The sequence below is a fragment of the Netta rufina genome, assembly GCF_964035555.1.
Source record: "Netta rufina genome assembly, chromosome: 5".
Classification (NCBI taxonomy): Eukaryota; Metazoa; Chordata; class Aves; order Anseriformes; family Anatidae; genus Netta; species Netta rufina.
The window spans coordinates 29844044-29863685 of NC_140128.1; the positions used below are offsets into that span (position 1 = coordinate 29844044).

Genomic DNA, 19642 nt, shown 5'->3' on the forward strand with positions numbered 1-19642 from the left:
ATCAGCATTATCAATATGCTAACGTGTATTGAAGCCAAAAACCATTGGCATACCATGTCTGTTTCTAAAAAGTAAAGTTGTAAGCCAGATGAGATGTTACTGGGATTTATGTAACCATAGAATTGTGATATGTTGCAGCTCGAATACTTTGCTTCCTGAGTGTGCTTTTCAACACTGAGAAGTACTGGTCTAAAATGCATACCCAAGGAAAGTGATGGAATGTATTTTGGCTTCCAGTGCACGTTATCTGAAGTTCATAAAGGACTGGCGTAGACTCAGAAGGTGACTCTGTAGTTGTTTAGACACAAACTGTAAATAATTCTTGAACAACAGTAAACATATTGTTGCTGATGAGCAAACACTAGTGTTTATGTGCTGAACTCTTGTCTTTGGCACTGGCTTGTGAAAGTGAGGGAAGTACAAACGTTTACCAAATTTAACAGTAGTTAAAACAATCCTCTGCTTAGTCGAGTGGAGCAGAATACGATGGTAGGAAATGCATCTGTTCTTCTTTGTGTGACTTTGTAGTGGATAGAGTGCTGTATTGGCTTAACTTCAAACTCCAGAAAGGACATAACTATTTAGAATTCAAGCCAAAATGCTAAGTTATTTCTGTATGAAAGAAAGCAAACATTGCACTTCAATTTATGCGGGGTGCTGAGGCTGAGGAGCTGACATTTCAGCAGCAGAGTGATGTCTTCATAGAGATGATGAATACAGGCTGAGTCATGTAATCTTCAGCTTCAAAAATTAAAATTAATCTGCTGTACATAAAGTTTTTCATTGCTGCCAGCCCACTCTGAAAACTTAGTTATGCCATATTTGCCAGTGCATTTGCAACAATTTCAGCTAGGTTTTCTGGTTTTGTTTGGGTTTTGTTTCTCTCCCCCTTTCTCTGAGTGCACGTAGTTTTTTCTAGTAATTTGCCAACAGTTTGTGTCTAAACAACCACAGTGTCACCTTCTCTCCAAGTTACTGTCTATGCCAGTCCTTTAGGAACATCACGTTTTTCCTATTAGAAAGCTTGATCGATGTCTGAATCTAGCTCATCGAAGTCCACATGAACATTTTCTCTTTGTAGTTCACTTACGGTAACTTTGAGGTTAAAGGGTAATGTGTTTTTTTTCTTTTGCTTCTGGGACTTTTACTCAGATTTTAAAGCAAATAAAGCTTTGTTCAACATGTCATGTTTTATTACAGGTCAGTAACATAAAGCGGACTGAAATGCTAGTTTGCTCAATTTTTGCCTGAAATGAGGTCCACCCATGTCGATAAATGACTCGCTAATCAGTTTAGGAGGGGAAAATATGATTATCAGAGTCTTAATCTACAAAGCATAGTATCTGTTCCCTTCACTTGGAGAATTGTGTAGTGTCTTTGTACATCAGGGTCTGTTAGAAGAACACTTACAGCATTATGCAGAGCTATCAGGAATACTCTTAAAATCTGGATGGTGGAGGGAAATAAGGAAAAAATAAGTCAGTGGTTTGAGATTTGGAATCTCCAGTTTAGTGAGTTGCTTGTTGAGTTTTCATCGCTGGCTTTTAACGCAGGGAAAAATAGTGGTGGTGGTGGGGGAAACCAGCAATGGAGGAAGTACTAGCAATAAAGATAAAGATAGAAGCTTGCTTCTAAATTCCTTTAAATTAGACTGGCTCTATCAGCATTTTAGTTTACTTGCTATTCCACTTGCTAATGTGATTCTGTTTTCATATCATGGTGTTTAGATGCCTTAAATGTAGAATTTGCATGCATCACTGTTTCTACGAGCAATCTTAAAACTCTACAGGTCAGGCATATGTGTTACCACCACCATGTGCTACCAGTGTTTGTTTAAGAAACCTGTGCCAGTCTGATGATTTTGCCAGCGCACAAGGGGAGGGTGACTGGCCTGTAGTTGACTGGGTTGACCTTTTGGCGTTTTTGAAGATGACTGCAACATTTGCTGTTCTTTAGCTGTCCAGGACTTCCCCTCTTCTCCGCAGCCCTTCAATAATGATAGATAGCAGCGTTGCAAGGGCACTGGCCAGCTCTCTGTACTCTTTGATGCAGCCTTTCAGGGCTCGTGGTCAAGGTCAAGTTCTCTGAAGTAATCCCTTGATCCTTACTCACTGCTGTTCAGTTTCTTCCTTGATCCCTTTCATTATGTACAGAGGCTTGGGAGACTTTGGTGAAGACTGAAGCAAAGAAAACATGGAGTATGTCAGCATTATCTGTGTCTGCTGCCAGTGCATGCTCACCCTCTTCGGCAGCAGGCCTACATTGTGCTTGTTCAGCCTCTTACTGCTGATGCAGGTAGAGGAAGCTCTTGTTGCTCTTGATATCTCTTGCAGTTTTTGTCTTGTTGGGCTTTGACTTTGCTGGTAGTCTCCCTGCTGCCTGGACAATGTTTCTAAATTCTTCTGTGGTGGTGTGTCCACCTCCTACTGTTTTTCTTTCTGCAGTTAAGGACTTTCCTAGTCCTTTACCTAGACTGACATTTGCTAGTTTGGTTTTAAATTACTTCTTCCTCCCTGCTACAATGTAGTTCGTCCCAATAGCAATCACACGGTTATTCTGTAGCGGATCTTTTTATAGGGATGTGAACATTAGCCTTGCAGATCATTTAAGTTATGTTTCTCCTGTTCTGGTTTGTTCATTTCCCCCTGTTCCCCTCTGTCCTTTTAATGGAAAGGATTTGAAGAGGAAAATCATGAAATGTAGAACGTAGCTTTAAAATTTGATTATTTTACCACTTGAGCACTGTAGTTTACATGAGAATTGTGTGTAATCTGTGGCATATATTTTGAATGGTAGTTCCCTCAATGATGTGTTAATCAAGGCTGAAGAGATCAATAAACAGTTCTCTGCCAAGAGGCATTAGCATAATACTAATGCAGTTTATTTGGTTGTTCTTGCTTAAGTGTAAATCCTCAGTTATAAATAAATAACCTAATAGCTTCTGTGGGATTGAAACCTACACAGGATCCCTACTGTGTGATATCTTCACCTTGAGGTTTGCCATAGTGAAAGAACTTCTCTCCATGATGCATTAATGTTAAATAGTAATTATCTCGGTTTGATTGCTTTTGAACAATTTTCTATTTAATGTTTATATTGGAGATACAGTTAAAATGTTTGATAGCTATGGGACAAACGCAGAGATAAAATGCAGCTTGAAAAAGGATGGATTTTTTTCACAGGCATTAATTTTTGAGTCAAGTAGGGATATCATATCACGAGGAAAGCTCCTTCAGTCTGCTTGATGTGGAGCATCACATCTCAAGGCTGGTAGGAGAAGATCTGTGGGATGCTATGCTTTACATCTCCTTTAGCCCACACATCAGGTGTGGGAGGTGCATGTGGGGCAGAAGTCAGCCTGAGCTGCCAAAGGCAGCAGCTCTGGGGCTTGCAGCCCTGTGAACTCTGTTGCTTACCCCTGAATGCTGAGTGCCAGGGTGCTCTGCCATCCTGGTGAGGGGCAGGCTCCATCTGGGCATGGCAGTGAGGAAGAGCTCTCTGAGGGGAGCTGGAGGTGAGTTTGCAGTGTGCTTCAGTGCATGGTTGTCTGCTGCTGCTCAAGCCCAGGAGAGTTTCCTCTGAAGCCTCTAGCAGGCAGGTAGGCCTCTGCAGTATTTTAATGTTTCTTTACACTAACTGGCTAGAAACATACATAGAGATGCGTGAAAAGCAAAACAATAATGAATTCTAGAATGCACATTTCAATACTAATATTCAATACTAGTTCAATACTATCATTCAGCATTAATTGCATGCATACGATGTGTTTTAAAAGTCATTAATTTTCATGTGGTTTTGAATTATTTCTTCTGCTGAGGAAACTTCCTCTCTATTCTGTTACCAGTGTAATGGAACAGAGTGCTGGCAGACTGAAATAAGCAGTAAAAATTCTATTTTTAGTTGAGGGGGATTACAAATCCCCCTCAATACTGCTTGCCCTTTGAAACCCCCAAACTTCAGTATCAACACTGGTTGGTACTGAATTATTCCCCACTACATAAGTACGGGTATTATTACTACAAGCAAGGATAAAGGCTGTAGAAAATAATGAAATTAACAAAAAATAAATCTACGTGCTACCATTTCATCCGGCCTTCTAAATCTCTGGATGAAAACCTTTGAAATAAAGCCTGGACATCGGCACGCCACAAGGTTGATGAATATCGCTTTCTGTCAGAGTGCATCTCGCAGGCAGCTCGCTGTAGACGCTAATCTCTGTTTTATTTTTAGCAAACCATTAGTCTCTCACAGGGGAGTGTGGGAGTAATTGTCAAAGCTGGTAAAGGACTGCTATTAAACCGAATTGCTGCAGCAGGTGTTGGGTGGGATCTCCTTTGCTCTTATCAGTTAGCAACTGGTGGCCTCACGTTTTAAAGACATGTGAAAAGCTGTCCTGTCATGAGAAGATTTCCTAGGCTTCCTTTCAGTCGTGTTGGATTGTCTTTCAACAAGTATTCCTTTCTAGGATTTTGCTCTTTGTCGACGTGCACCATGCAAATCCTTTCCGTAGTCTTCCAGATCATTTCTGAGGTGATACTTTGCTGGGAACTGTGTTTAGCCTGGGCTTCCTGAGGAACTGAGGCTTTTGCGACTAGACTTGTCCATCCGTCAGTCCTTTCCATTTACCTCTCCTCCTTCAGCTTTGTCAGCTTTGACAGAAGGATTAAGTTTTCTAGACAGAGTATATTTGTTGTGAAAACCGGTTGTTAAGTAGGGGAGACAAGTCCAAAAACCTCACTAAGAAACAGCTAGGCAAAATGTAGGCCTTATGTATTGTGAGTGATCACACAAGCTGCTGCCCCTTGCTTGACTGAGCAGTGTGCACCTACAGAGCTGGCAATAGCTGTGGTGTTTGGTGTTACAGAGGGGGTATATGGATATCTGACTGGGGAGGAGGGTGCTCGGGCTGTACAAACAAATCAGGCCCTGTTGGCCTTGGCAACTGTTGGTGATGTGAGTTGGGTCCGTAGGGATAGTTTATTTCCATCCTGCCAAGTTCTCCTCTTACCAACAAGCCTGCTTCCTCTGTCCATCTTTCTGTTCAGCCCACTTCATTCTTCTGAAGCCAGTGGTGTTTGAGGAGTTTGTTATTTTGGAAGCTATTTTGGAAGTTGAAATCTACAGCTCTGTTAAAGCAAACCTGTGCTTTTCTAACTCCTAGATTGTCTCTGGTCTCTCATTGTTAGAATTCAATTTAAAAAAAAAAAAAATCAGGAGAGAAAAAGAACATGTGAAGCAGAATGCAGGCTCCTTAATTTGCCTACATCTATGCCTAGCCCATAGTTTACCCAAACTGCTGTTACTTCTGTGGGTGTTAAAATCATGACCAATTATATCTGACAGGAGATTTCTGTAACTTTATCAATTCGTGTATTCTGTGCCTACTTGAAGCTTGATGCACACACGTGGATATTCAGAGAGCTTATCGCAGCACAAGACAACAACTCAAGCCAAGCTCAGTACTGAGCAGGGGAACTCTTAATCGGATACGAAGCTGAGAAATCTGACTGGAGACCACGGTGTGATGATCCAGCTCTTTCTGGCAATGGTATCAGAGGTAATTAGGATTAATGCTCTCCTACAGATCATAGTTGTCTCAACTTCTCTAACTGTAAAGCAGCTGCTACGACACCATAAACATTTGGTAAATAGTTGTTCTCCAGAGCCAGCTCTGGGACCTTGCAAATTATGCAATCCTGTAAATTTTTAGTTTATAAGAGATTATAGAAACAGAATTCAGTTCATAGAAGTCTGAAATTATAGCTAAATAATGCTAGTGCATCTTTTTTCTGTCTGTCAGAAGTATGGGTATTAGATATAAATGTGGTTGATAAAGTTGTTTGTATATTGTTAATTTGGATGTTAATTGGATGACATCCCCAAGTTCTGTCCATTACTTTAAATTTTACATGAGTTCCCTGAGTGCAATTTCAATAGTGCATAGGATATGTGCTTGAATCTCTTAAAACTCTATAGCAAATTATTTCTTGGTTACCAAGCCGTGGCAAATAATATGCTACTTCAAAAGGCAGAGAAAAATAATTTTCATTTTGATCTTCTCCAGTTCCATTATCTTTTTTTTCCCCTCTTAATACAAATTCTTCATCCACAAAGCTGTGAATATTTAAAGTACCACTACAGTTTAAGAACTTTCTTCTCTCCTGTCATGTATAGCAGATACACGCTGATGAAAACATAGTACAGAGGTACTAAAAAGTGAACCTAAAAATGAGGGTAGCCTGATATGTAGGAGCAGTAATGCCCCTATTACTGTAATAGGATTTTTATATAATTTTGATTAAGTTTTAATAACACAGTGTGGTTGGAAATCTACGTTTCATTGGGATTTTTGTTTCTGGAATAACTTCCAGGTTGTTTTTTTGAATCTTGTCAGGTTAGTCAAATAACATGAGTAATCATTTGGAAATGTGTGTTTACTGACACATGTCAAAAAAAAAAAACAACACAGCACGATTTAGCATCATAAGACAGATAACTGATTCTTCAGATTCTTTAAATGGTTTATTGTGAGGTTACTGGACAAGATGATGTCTCCTGTTTTAATTCCTAGTGCATTCTAATGTTGTATTTAGTAGAATAAAAAAGAAAAACTCCTATTTTGGGAGTAATAGAGGAGGTTATGTTTGAAACTAATTACTTCATCTTTCATCAAATACGTGGTTGTCATGTTTCTATTTTGATTTTTGACTTGATAAATGAATCAGTAGTTCTGCAGACCATTGCAAAAAGCATATTCCTATGTGCATTCTTGAGGAGCTTGAAAAGAAAGAATGGCAGTCACTGAGCAGATCATCAGAGCCACTGGCTAAAGTTCCCATTGCAACTTCTCTAGAAATCCCCAAGGTATTCTTGGTTTATTAATGCTGTATGAACGCTTGTATATGCTAATTGCATTTCTCGGGCTTGGTTATCTTGCTTTTTCTACTAAGGAGTCTGACTCACTCCATAAAATAATTGATGGATTTGAAAGATCAACTTTGGCCAGTGATTTTGGAGAAAAAGGAAATACACTGTGGCTTTGAGGTAATAGGAGGACTATTGAAAATAAATGTATGTAATTATATTGAATGCACCTGTATGTTTCTTAGATCAACAATGAACTTGTAAATTGTTTCACACTAGATTTTTTCAGTTTTGCATTAATGGTTGCCTTACTTTCTTCCTCTTTATAAACTAAAAAGATACTGAAGGGACACATATCTTAAAGAGAAATCCATATGGCTAAGAAGTCTATTTTTATTTTGCCTAATGATTTCATCAGAGAAGCAATGCGTAATGTGCTGCATACCACAGTAGTGTGTTCTCTGTCCAAAAATGTAGTCTGTTGATAACATGAGCTCCTTAGTTGTGAATGTTTTGGGTTTGTTTTAAAAAAAAAAAAAAAAAAAAAAAGCCCCTCACACTCTTCTTTTACGGCTCAGCAATATTTACGCTTTAATTTGCTTGTGTAGGAGTGATTATTTCAGGTAACTACTTGACTTAAAAGTTATCCTACTCTTAATAATAACTTAAACAATAAAAGGCTTGTCCTCTTCATCCTATCTCCACATTTATATCTTAAGGGTTTAGCAATTTAGAGGCTGAATTATATTCATTCGAATTTTACCAGTGCGGCTTTTTTCATGAAGAAAAATGGGCTTAGTATGGGTTGAAAGCAAATCAATCCACTTTTTTTTTTTTTTTTTTTAAGCCAAGTGCTTATGTGCATAAAGCTTGCTTTGGACTTCTTAACCCATTAATTCCTAGACACTTTAATGATGATTGGTACTCAGAAAAGACGTTCCTGGTTATTGGGTTATTGGCAGTATGTGATAAATAAGGTTGCTGAAAAGGATCACCAAGTCATAATGCAGTTATGACTACAACCAGAAGGAAATTAAAAAAAAAAAAAAAAAAAAATGGTTCTTTGCATCTTTACTTAGTCTTACCCAAATTAAGGCTTTCAAAACCATCTCCACATTTATGTAGTGTTGGCCAGTTCTGAAGTTATAACCCTTTTACTTGAAAGTATGGGAGCGTTTGGGGAGAAATGAGTCTTAAATCATTTCTCAAAGTTTTTAATAGTGCAGTGGAGTTTTTTCAAAAGTTTCCACTCCATGCGAATTGATTTTAACTGCAGAATATTGTAGTAGCATACTGTTTGTTAACACATGTTCTGTTTTAAATAATGTTATAGATGATGGTGATAAATTATTTACACCTCTAGTTCATGCAGGAAAACACTTTTTTTTTCTAACATGTTTTTTTCTCCTCCACTCTTATGTCATGCCAACGTGTTTCATTATGCACAAGTATTTCAAAGTATCTGGAACTTCTCTGTATGCCCCCAAGCCTTCGCTCCGCACATCTTCTCCTCTGCTTATTAACTATTGATCATTAGCTGCAGGAATTATGTGCTAATACTGCCTCTCTGCTGGAAGTTAGTTTGTTGATCTAAAATAATATTTGTTAGGATTGATAACCTAAAAATACAGCACTTTACTGCTGTCACTTCTCATTATCAGTCAGCATCTGTTCAGGCTACTCACCAGATTGTTACACCATTACATACCACTAACAACTCAAAAAGTATTTTATCACCCACTGATTCTGTTTTTCACAAATGTGAATGTAATTTTTTTTTGGCCCATCTACATAGGAATTCCTACACAGGAATTACGATAAAGGTATGTTTTTATATTTTAACATACTTTCCTGTTGCTGAGATGATATATAACTCAGTTAAGAGAAGAAAATCCAAAATCACAGCCTTTTCTATTTAGGGACTTTTCGTGCCAGATTTCAGTACAGGTACCTAATCTTTCTGGATGTATTGACACTCCTAGAATTGATCAGTAGGTTTTGAAATGGTATAGGGAAAAAAAAAAAAAAGGCAGCAAACTCTGAAACTGCAGTTAACTTGCTTTTCTGAGTTTGTTTTTTACAGTATTTATACAGTATGATACTCATTTATGTGCCAGTATGGTAAATAATTGTCTGTACACTTTAATAGTCCTGTGCTGAGATAGAGTATGCTGCTGCGATTCCCTCTTTTGAAATATTCTTACAGTCCTGTGGTATTTTTTTTTTTTTGAAGTCTTTACCAGAAGCATGAGTAGTTTTCACAAAAAAAATTGGATGTAACCAAGCTCAGTAAAACCTAATTCTCATGGGAGTAATAATTTTAACGCTTAGTCTATAAAATCTAGTGAACTGGAAAATTTTAGTGACGTGTAAGTTTTTCCTTGAAGTTAAGTAAAATAGCGGCATGTGTGTTAACACAAGGACTTTGAAGAGTGGGAGATTATGCCAATTCTAAAACAGCCTGGTTTGCAAAGTGGCAGTATCAGTCTCTCGTTATAGCACTGTTCATACAGTTTATTTATAATATGTCGACATTGCTGTGTTTTTTAATTTAAACAGCACTGTGATATAGTAACATCTAGCTTATGCTGATTTTTTGATTTAAGATAGCTATCGTTGATCGTACAGTTTGTTATGCAGCATTTTTTTCAATTAGAAATCAAACTTTGTTTTAGAAAAGCAATTTTGTAGTAATTTCACCTGCAGCTGTGATGAGGGAAATGAGTGGCTAAATAATTAAAGTAAAACAGCTGTTATGTTCTTGTCTTCCTCAAGTAAATCCTTTTTGTTCTTTTTTCATTTTTTTATGACTGAGATCCTCGCAGACTAAGTAATCTTGTACCTTTTCACTCTTCAGTTTGGTTTGCATCTTACCGTTATTTTGCATGGCTTTGCCAAAAGGTGGTCATGTGGGGAACAGCAGGCAAAGGGTGCCATTTGTAATAGCTGCTGTTGCCCTAGTGAGTGTGGTTTCTGTTGGCTTTGTTTATAATAAATGAGGAGAGATTCAGAGTCTCCTTTAGCGGGCAATTCAGAGATGATCCAAGTCAGATGCTCTTTTTTTTTTTAAATTAAGTAGGGTAAAGACAGACAAGGTTTTCAGGGAAAGAGCTTATTATTAGACACTTGCTCTGATAGGAAAGGTCCTCAAAAGAGCTTTTGAAATACCGTTAGATGTATTCCTCTTAGTCTGATTGCAGACATTTGCAAATTGCAAAAATATGAAAATCTGTGTTTTTGTGATTTGACAGACAGCCTTGCCAATAGTGACATCTCAGTAATAGGTCTTAAATGAGTATTTTGAAATCAGATTAGTTCTGAAAGTAAATTAATTTCCAGAAATTGTATTAGTCTGTAGCTTCCCAAGCCTGCTGTTGGCATCCTTTTCTAATATACTCTACCTTTTTTTCTTTCTTGAGTGTTTTTTTTTTTTTCCTCTTAAGTCCCTTCAAGAGGGTAGCATGTTGATTAGGAAGATTATAAGACAGCAGCAATTGACAAGTTTTTATTTAAAACTTACAGATACTGCAAATATCAAGCCTTTTAGAAAAGTTAGTTATTACTGCTTTTTATCTGAGATGCTGATATAAGTAACATGTTCCTTTAAGGTAATTTCTCATATTAATAAAACTTGATAGTTTAATACATCATAAGAACATAACAGCAGTTCTGAATTGGACAACTGGTAACTCTTCATATGGAAGAGAAAGCTGGGAGTGAGCATATGTATACACCTTACACATCTCATGGTAGGTTTTCCTAGTTTCTACAAGTCTGTGAGTGAAGAGCTTCAACTGCACCTTGAACTATTTGCACTTGAAGACCCTGGTGAGGTTTTTCTTGCATTAATTTATCTGGCTGCTTTTTCATTTCTCTAAATTTTGGCATCCAAAAGTCATGGGTATGAGATTCGTTGTTGAATTATGCATACTTGTTGATTGCTTTGTAGAAATCTTCTGTTTCTAGGGTAACAACTGCTAATTCAAAAAGACACAGCGTGACTTCATAGCACACAGCTTCCTTCCATCCTGCCCCTTTCCTATCAAGATCCCTGAGGAGGTTCTTGCTTTTTGGGTGCACTGGAGCATTGAACTGAGGTTTTCAGCAATTTCTCTGCAGCATTGCAGGTTTTTTTTCTTAAGTCTTAAGTTGATTAGAACTTGCCATTCCCTGTGTATAGGTACAGGTTGTCTCTTTCTGCTATGTGTTTTAATTAACATAGCACAAAGTGATTTATGCACTTTACGCATTATCAAGAGACATCTCTGCAACTCGTTGTGTTCCAGCTGTTGTATAATTTCTTCTCTGTTGAATCTTCTGTTACCAGCTCAAATAATCTGGTATCATCAGCAGACTTTGATATCAGTCTGTATACAAGAGTGTTGAACTGCAAGTTCCCCAGCGTTGGTAACCCCTTTAATCTTTATTAAAGATGCGACATTAATCAGAAACCTCTTGTCTGGCTGAAAGAATTCTCAAAGTATTCTTTACAGCAACAGTTTACAAGCAATAAACATATGTATATAAAACAGAACAATTATACACATAAATCCTAAAGACTCAAAATAGGAGCAAAACAACAGCAGAATTTCTGCCTTCCAGTAATTATATTTTTTTTCTTATATCAAGGAAAAAATACTAAATTTGACTCTGCTTCCTCTTCTGAGGTAACAAACTTCTCAAGTATCAGCAATGTGCTCAGTCTGAGAGATTCTCTAGTCATTCGTCATAGGTAAAGTGTTTGTAACTTGCAACTAGAGTTAAAGCTCAGCCTCCATTGCACTTCTGGCAAGGCTGTATTAAAGCACAGGTGAGCAAGAATTTCTGTAATAGCTTTGCTTGTAAGAAAACAAATAATTTCATTTTATGTATTTGTGTTTTGAAGGACTTCTGTGATCCTAGAAATCTGTGCTGGCCAGGCACTTTTAAAGCTGTTTTTATTTTGAGCTGTCTCTCACTACTCAAAAATCAGTTTTTTGCCTCACTGAATTTGGTAAAGGATGACTGAATGGTTAGGATGAAAGACAAAATGTTTTTAAAAAAGAGCTAGCAATGCTTTTTTTTAGATGTTACAGCTTTTTTTTTTTTTTTTTTTTGCTGCACATGACCTTCTGCAAATAGATACATCTGCTATCATCTCATTGCTGTGCTCATAGTAGGCTTGAGGATTAGAGGAGGTTGAGCGAGGGTTGCAACCCAAAGGGAACTGACAGGCCCTGATTTCCATCCCTCTTTCCCCAAGGACAAAAAAGCAGAACACATACGTGCACATAAATCAAAGTAGTTGCACTGGTATCTTTGTATAAAATCCCAGAGACTTAAACTTCTTCAGGTATTGAAGAGGATTTCCTTCACCGACAGGATAAATTATGTTTTAAGAGCTCTGATTTCTCTGTCTGCTTGGGCTCTCTGTGTTGGAAATCTTCCTTTTTTCACCACGCCTGTGGAAATTCATAAATTTATTTGGTCTCATGCCATGAGAGGCATTTTCATGTTTCTGATTAGATTCAAAGGCTGTAGCTTGACGCTCTGTGCTCACTAATGAAATAGCAGTAACAGGAGAGAGTTCTCACAAGTGTGCAGAAACAGAATTGCAGAAGTCTGCCGGTGCTCTCCTCGTCTCTGCTCTTGCAAAGCAGATTTATGTGTGACGCTCCTGCGTTTGGCTGTGTTCAAAAACCCCCTGTGTTGGGGGTAAGTTTTGCCAAAGGATGCTTGTCAAAACAAGCCCTACCCTGCTGCTGTCTTAACCAAGGGAAAATTTTGCTTTTTGATGGACACTTAACAGTGCTAACATCACATGATGTACTGAGTCAGCTACTAAAATTGTTATGATAGACATGCATTTTTCTTAAAGATTGTCACCAGGAGAAACTGTTCGCAGCCGTGTTCCCCTGCAGACAGATGAGCTGATTTCAACAGTGATGCACGATGCAAAGCGTACTTGATGTAAGGAGATGTAAAACTGCTTTTAAAGGGTGAAATCAAACAGATTATGGTACAATGGCTTTCCTATCAGAAAATCTCCTATGAAATTACCTGTGATGCGACACAACTGCTGACATTATCAAGTAATTTTCAGATATTGATTTGCTCAACAGATGATAATGTGGTGTTGATAAAATTTCAGTTTCAAAGTGATACAAGAATACATAAATACCTGACATAAGTGTGGATTTTTAAGAAAGCAGAGCCTTGTGAATTGAACAACACAGGCTTGTCTTCAAAGTCCTGAGAATCCTAGCAAGGCCTTCAGATCAAGAACATTTCCAGCTGGTGCAGCGGGAATCATGTCAGCCGGGTGGGAGCGGAGGAGATGTGTTAGCCTTCAGAGTTGTCTTTCCATGGAGGCTCTGCAAGGAGCTGTGAGCTGCAGCGTAGCACCGTCAGCATAGGGAAGAGCCACAGCCTTTGTGCTGATGCATGGTTCATGCCGATGCCTGTGGCTTAAAATTGAATGTGGAGCCTTTTGCAAAGTCACACGTGCTGGTGGAAGTCACCTCCCATGTGTGCACCTCGAGGGTAAAATTGGGTGCAAGACTTCTGTTTCCATTTTTCAGGAGGGTTTAAGAAGCATTTCTACTAAACTGTTATCAGCATGATTTTATATAATGAACCATAATCAGAAATAGTACGCAAGGCTGATTAAGGCTGTTGATGCAGTGAAACAGGAATACACCCACACATGTACTTTCAGTAGGTAATTTGCTTTTGAAGGTTTAGTACTGGAATCTGAATGATTTCAAATCTGTTTTCATTTTATAAAATGTTTTGCATGCATGTAAACCAGCAGCAGATGTAAGTACTTCCTTCTACTGACCATAGCTGGAAAAAATCACTTAACACCAAAAGGCTTTTGCATGGTACTTGCAAAGGTTTTAATGCAAGAAAACTCAAGATGACATGCTGGACTATGTTTGGGTTTCAGCTAGAAAGTGGTAGAGATTTTTCGTGTTTCTGCCAGAGACTGTAGCCCATTTTACAGGGGCTACAGAGACAAAGCTCCTAAATAAAAAATGCACTGGTCTTGAGCTGGAAGGGCAGTTTGTAAAAGAAACCTAGTATGAAACCCCAGGTGTATCTGCATGCACAGGTGGGCTGGTCAAACAGACACGAGCTTGCTTATGCCTCAAGATAACTAGCAGCTGCCAACCATCCACTTCAAATTTGCCATTTATATTTAAAGATGTCTGGGTGAAGTGCCAGTACTGTTGGCATATGTGCACTTGTAATAGACTGATTCTTATTTAAATTGCAAAGTGTGTTTTTTAGGTGTCAGTGCCACCTTGCTTGCTCTTTTCAGTTTGTAGCCTGCTTTGCCAGCTTGGCTGTCTGGCTTCGTGACCAGAATTGCTTATGCTGCTTCTCCCTGATATTGCAGTTTGCTTTAGGTAGCTTTACACAGTGGCTTCTGCACAGACTCTCACACTCGCCCTTTAGCAGTTGCTGTATGGCCAGCTAGCTAGTATTTTCCTTTTGTAGTTACGGGAGGTAACTGAGTGCCTCCAGCAGATGATTCATGTGGGTACTGTAGAAAATCAAGTGCTGCCTACTTGGCTGTTTTCAGTTGTTCTGACAGGCACCTATATAATAAAAGCTGCAGACAGGATAAAGTACCTATGGGAACAGGAAGGCTGGCATCTACCTCTTGGTCAGTGTGGAGATACCCATGCAGTGGAGTATTTCTAATTAATGGAAAACCCTTTCTCAGTTTTCCTTATGTAAGGAGTTCTTACTCTATTTAAGTCTTCTGAAATCCAACCTGAACACCCACTCCTAGCGCAGTGCTCACAAGAAATGAATCAACCAAAACATTTTTATCTGGCTTTATTATTTTCTAAGCCATAAATGTTGCTGTCATGCAGCATGCAGATTTCTGCTGAGTAACTGTGTATTTTGAAACATTTTTTTAATCATTTTGCATTTTTCACCCTTATTAGGACTTGAAATATTTTTTGATGTAGAATAATAATTCGATACATATAAGCACTCTTACACTTGTCGCATGTTGCTGTGGATGTTCCCACATATGAAAAGAGAGTGCAATTGGAATATGCATTCATTTAGCAAACTGCAAGGCTGCTGTGGTTGTACTCTGCTCCCTGCTAGCTTTTTAGAGCTATTGACTGCTTTATCCATCTGTCTTTTGCAGTTTACATCAAAAGTTTCAAACATCCCATTCAGTTTTTAGGTTGATACCATTAATAAATGTAGCACATTCAACTTTATTACCAGCTCCCTAGCACTCAGAAATTCATTCCAGTTGTTTGCAGATCCCATCCATGTTTTGTCAATAGATGTGCATAACCCCCAGTTTAGTGTATGTTTGTTTAAAATGTTATTTTGATGACAATTTTAAAGGATGCTGTAAGCCTTCACAAGAAAATTGACAAGAAAATCGAGTTAGTCCTATGTAGAGGTTGAGTTGTTTACTCCTCTCTAGCCAAAAGATGGTATTTTGTAAAAATAAATGTGCAATACATGTGGTTGTCAAAGGACAAAAAGCTCTTTGCTCTTTTTGAGAAAATACATAGAAACTGAATTATCCCCAGGGATCTCTGATGTCATGCTTGTTTCTGTTATATAAAAGAAGCCTAAATGCTTTTTTTTTTTTTTGTTTCTCTGGAGGATTTATGGTACCTCATAAGTTTAGATATGTACAGCATGTGTGTCAAATTGTAGCCTGAGATGATTTTCCTTTTCGGTCTGTGGGGTGATCCCCATGGTTAGCTCTGAATGGAACCAAATGTGGGGAATGAATACATGTGCTCATGGAACAAAGATCACCACAGGCTTGATGCTTTAGGAGTAGCTGTTGTGTTGGAGGACTGAGAGGTGCCATGAACAACAGATGAAGATGAAGCAGTGACTTTCTGAATTGTTTGCCTTGCCTTCTGCATGAACAATGTAATTGTCCGTAGGAGGATATTATTTCATCTTCAAAAAGCACAAAACATGATTTCAGAAAGAAGATGGTGTGCAATGTTCACTTTCTCCAGCAGGCTCCACCCCAAATAAGGAAATCTTACCAAAAAAAAACCCACAAAAACAAAAGCACTCAGTAATCCAGCAGGAGCAGTAAAATACTGGGTTAGATATTGCTAGTGGTGGTGATTTAGAGTCCTTTGCAAATTAATACCTAACTAATTTGGCAGCCTGATGCAGTGTTCCAGTGAAAGGACAAGAGAGGATAGCTTGTAAATAGGATTGCATGTCAACGCAGTAAGTGAGGCAAAGTATGAAGCTGAAGGTCTAAGAGAAGAATGGAAAGAATAGAAAACGAGAAAGCGAAGAACTGGTGGAGACTATTCTTGCTTTAAAATAAAATCTATTGCTTACTATGGTTTGTTTTTCTTCCAGGTTCAGTATCTAAATAAGGATATGATGATTGCTCTTATTTTTCAAACCTACTTAATTATCAAAGGTTTTTTGTTTTATATTCTATAGTTTAAAATCAAATTCCTTACTCTGATATACCAGTATTATTGCGAGGGTTCAAAAATACGGTAATATCCATCTTTTTTTTAAAAAAAGTACATTAAGTAAGTTGACATATTGTCAAAAAAGAATGCTACTGAGTTTCAAGGTTTCCTTTTTTTCAAAAAGGATATACAGTGGGAGGCTGTAGAGGCTTCAGCCGAGTACATCTCATTTGCAATGTTCCAGTTGTCCAAAATAATAAGAAAAAAACCTTTCCAAAACATTATAAAGTTTCTGTAGTCTGTATCTTCCTACAGGGTTTTAATTGACTTCCTTTCTCAGTGTTGCACACTTGGCCGTATGTGGCAACCTCTTGAAACAGAAGCTGTTGTTCTTCTTGTGAGGATTATTGAGGATTACGTTTCCGTATCTGTTGGAACATGTGCACTGTAAAAAAGGTCTGTGTGCCACTCTGTAACCCTTGTAGTACCTTGTAGCTTGGACTGCCATTTTTTGTTATTGGTATTTTGAGCTGGTTTTATTGATCAAAATTTGAATAATATTAACATCTAATACATTTCCATGTAATATCCATCTTAGGTTATTTTTTATATTATTATGTCACTTTTCTAACTTATCTTTTGAAAGATTTTTTTTTTTTAAACCAGTGGCTTACAAGAAGTGCTCTCAAAAATATGCATGTTTACAAACTAATGTTGAAACGTACAAAAATAAGTATTACATGTGGGTATAAGGATTTGGAGACATTTCCTTCATATGAGCTATATAAATGCTAGTTAAAGTTTGGGAATTATTTCAAAGTTGCATATTATGAACTACTCCAGATGTGGAATTACCTAGTATCTAACAGTATTGTATCAAGGCTTTGTTCACAAGAACAGCACCTGAATCGTTTAGCTTTAGCTCTGTCTAGGTCAAGCAAAAATGCCAAAGCCAGCGTCAGCCTGCCTTTTTTGAGAAGAGTTCTACCTACCTCTGGAGCAGAGAAGCATTGAATTCCCATGTTTGCAGGCTCTGATGCTGCTGTCCAAATAAAGAGGTTCTGATGCTTGCAGTTGCAGTTTTTAAGGCTTCAAGGTAGGTCAGTTAAATCAGAGCCTTGAAAAAAGCGTGGAGGCAGGTGGCAGAAAGAAGCAAGCAGGTTTATTTCTGGTGTTGAAGGGTCTTTAATTTTGAGCTGAGAGGCTGCCAGCCCCAAGCTGATGAATGTGTTTGGACACGGCAGCCCAGGTGCAGGAGCCAACCTGTCGTGTCTTGAGGAAGCTGCAGGGTACAAGGGCAATAGGTTGTCAGCCACTGTGGCAGCCTGGATGTGTAGCCAGGAGTTTGCAGGAGTAAGTAAACCCCTGGGAGTTCCTCTTTTGTTACAGTCTCAAAGCCAGTTGTTTTTTAGAAACGTAAATAAATAAAATCATCAAACACCACTGTGAATTTAGTATGTGAACAGTGGAATATTTGACAGTAGATTTAACTTCTAGCATAGCTGGAAAAAGTGATTCAGGTTTTGGTTTGTGAGAAATGTACAGTGCTTTTTTTTTTTGACATTTTGGTCAGAAGCTGAAGCATGCTTGCTAGGCTCATGTGATCTAGAAGGGTAACGTGCCTGCATTGTAACATGCTTAGAGCAAAAAATGACTCTGCTACACTTATTTCACTGATAAAACTTAAATGTTGCAACTAAATTTATAAGTCAGGGTAAAAATGATTTTTTAGGTACTAAAATTGTGCAATAAATGGAATTTTCTTTGATTATGGACGTAACATCAGGGATTTCTTGTAAATTCTACAAAATCTACAAGAATGCATATGTTATAATAAACAAGCCCAAAAGACATGGTAGTTCATCACTGTGTGACAAATGTTGAGGTTGGCCCTCCCTTCACACAGGGAATTAGAGCAGAGAGCCTCTGGAGGTCCCTGCCCACATAACTGCATTTGGGATCCCCAGAAGGGAATGGAAGACAGCCCTCCCCACCCCCCCTTCTCCCTCTGCCCCCAAACCAAAGCCTTCAGTGGGGTTGAATTTCGCCCTGAATGAGTCAGGAAATGAGATGATGATATTAAATAGATGCCATCCAATTTTATTTCACTCCCATAACCTTCTCTTGCCCCGATCCCAGCACATCTCAGTCCTGCCTTTTATACTCCTGTTTTCAAATTGCTCTGCTTCCTCCTCCTGCTGCACTAGTGGGGGGATAGCAGGGAGCTCAGGACTAATTCCTCTGCTCCTGGGTTCTGCAGCAGCACCTCGAAATCAGGAGCAGTGGTTGCAGGAAGATGTTCAGGAAAGTGTCTGAATATGAAATGCTCTCAAGGTGCTTTAAAGGTGCTTATTATGGAGGTTGTCAGAAATAAAGTCTGTTAATTTCAGGTAAAATTTAACTTTCACTTCTGAACAGTTGCTTTTGTTTCTCCCTTAAAAACATGACTAAAATCAATCAACCTAAAGAGAAACAGCAGTCCATGGAGATTTGGGAGCTTGACAACTTCTCATGAAGACAGCAGAACAGTTCCCCGAGGTTCTGTTGCCAAATTGTGAGTTTGGGGAGAAGCAACTGCAGTGATAAAGGAAGAGTGGTGAAAGGAAAAAAAAAAAAAGTGTAAACACTAGTGAAATTTTATACACACACATATATATAGATATGTGCGTGTATGTGTATATATATATATATGTGTGTGTGTGTGTGTGTGTGTATATATATATATATATATATATATATAGTTTTTGTAAATGCTATTACTAAGTTAATGATAGACTCAGTCTAGCACCTGCCATAGAAAAATACAGCTGTAAGGGTTGCTCTCAGAGCTGCTGGGAAGCTTTGAGGCAGTAGGCTAACAGTGTCTTTCTCCTTATTCCCAGTGGAGGTCTTTTGCTCAGCTCTGATGCCTGTGGGATGTCTCGGGGTTGATGTCTTGGGAGACGGCTGGCTTCCAGCACTAGCAAGCCAAGTTTGCCCCGCAGGAATGCAGCCAGTGGTGCAGCTCAGAGACCACAGGCTAAGCTGCAGCTTTATTTTGGTAATGAAGTTATGCCGGAAACAAACTTGTGGCCGGGCTGGAGGAGGAGGGAAGTCATTGCTGCTTCTGTAGTGTGTCTGTATGAGCAAGGACGCAAACCTCAGGGAAGCGCATCCGCAGCGCTTACCGTAATGTGTAACTATCACAGCGAACCGGCCTTACGAAATGCAGCACTGATGCAAGTATCAGCCCCTTTCCTTTTGGGGTTTGGTTCTTGTTCTATTTTTGCCGGTTTTGGTCTGTGACTATTCATAGGTCACAGTCTTGTAGTGTCACAAGTTAGTCATTAACCTGGGTACTTCACAGACAAGGAACT

At 38.6% G+C, this 19642-nt stretch overlaps 1 protein-coding gene across 3 annotated transcripts in view; it reads left to right on the forward strand.

Annotated features, from left to right (window-relative positions):
* The window catches only part of SIPA1L1 (signal induced proliferation associated 1 like 1), a 203113-nt gene that overhangs the window by 106905 nt on the left and 76566 nt on the right, over positions 1–19642 (forward strand). The gene's annotated exons all lie outside the window — the stretch shown is intronic.